The following is a 1,362-nucleotide window of genomic DNA, read 5'->3' as shown; positions in this document are numbered from 1 at the left end:
CTCTCTCACTCACTCTCACACACACACACACACACTCACACACTCTCTCTCACACACACACCGGACGAGGGAGACTCCGCTGCCTTTCACCTGCAGGTTTCTCTCTTGTGTTGTTCAGATTTTAACTTGAGTTGTTCACGGTTTACGTCTTCGGTTGTGTTTGATTGGCTGTGTTCAGAGCGAGGACAGACTGGGGTCAGAGGTCAAAGGTCAGTGTGTGTTTGTGTTCTGCTCCTCCTCATCTCTCTGTTTTAACGCTGTCGTCACACCTCGCTCCTCACAGACGGGTTGAGCTGTGCTCGTTAGCAGCAGTAGCGAGTCGTTTAGCGTTTGCATCCTAAACTCTCATCTCAATACATAGTAAACTCATATTCACCACAAAACAAACCCGATTTCACATTCAGAAATAATTAAGCTGTTTTAATGACACATTTAACCCCTAAATTCTCATTATTGTGATATATTTTTTTGACATTTATTTGAATTATGCATTCTGGTAGTATTTCTTGTACTTCCTTCAGTTTATGCTGGTTTAAATACATCTTTACAGTATTTGTGCTTACAGTAATGAGAGAAAAATATCAGTTTTTGCACAAATGTGTTTATGAAAATAACGTCACTGCAAAAAAATCTTTAATTAGGCTTCACTTTCTTGACAGGAAATGTGATTTAGCATTATTTTGGGGTGAAGATGGAAGTGTTTTCATGTGATTGGCCCTCGTAACAGACGTGTCACAGACGGCAGGAAGAGGAAGTCATGTGACCAGCAGTTTCTGTTGAGAGGAGCAGGACTTCAGCGTTTGGACCGACAGCAGCTTTAACACTGAATCTGGCGAGCGGATCGGATCGGATCTCAGAGCTGTCTGTGAAGCTGTGATGTGTGACGGCAGTCTCGACTTCTCTAGGCGCTGATATTTTTACACGCGTCTCATTTTGTGCTCAAACACGCTTGTTTTGTTCTGCACGTCTCATGTACAAACGCTGTGAGGACTGTGTTCTTTTAAAGGTATTTACCTCTTTTCCTCTGTAGTTTTAACAGATACATTTATTACATTTTGTAAAGTTTGAATGTTTATATACCACATGTAACAATATTATAATCTTTGTCATTTTGATTTGGAATAACCTTCATTTGTATAAATGTTATAAACTTATTTCTGTAGTTTATCAGACGCTTTGATCATTAGGTAGTAAAGCTCATTCTGCTCTCGGATCAGCCGCCGCTCTTTCTAATAACTGTGTTTTTAAACTCTCGTATTATTTCTTTGTGTCTGCTTCAAAATAATCAGGATTTTTAAAATAAAATTGGAGAAGTGTATGAAGAATGCTGCGCGAGTTATTCAGTCAGTGTCTGTATGAAGA

General features: G+C 39.6%; 1 long non-coding RNA gene across 1 annotated transcript; it reads left to right on the top strand.

Moving 5' to 3' along the window:
• Positions 1-6: 6 nt before the first annotated feature.
• Positions 7-1,151, top strand: LOC107655470 (uncharacterized). Its single transcript, XR_001630437.1, has 2 exons — positions 7-209; positions 660-1,151. It is a non-coding gene; the product is annotated as an uncharacterized LOC107655470 (long non-coding RNA).
• The last annotated feature ends 211 nt before the right edge of the window (positions 1,152-1,362 follow it).

This window comes from Sinocyclocheilus anshuiensis, unplaced genomic scaffold (assembly GCF_001515605.1).
Source record: "Sinocyclocheilus anshuiensis isolate Anshui unplaced genomic scaffold, SAMN03320099.WGS_v1.1 scaffold1116, whole genome shotgun sequence".
NCBI lineage: Eukaryota > Metazoa > Chordata > Actinopteri > Cypriniformes > Cyprinidae > Sinocyclocheilus > Sinocyclocheilus anshuiensis.
The sequence above is the reverse complement of the archived record's forward strand: the minus strand, read 5'-3'. Positions and strand labels throughout refer to the sequence as shown.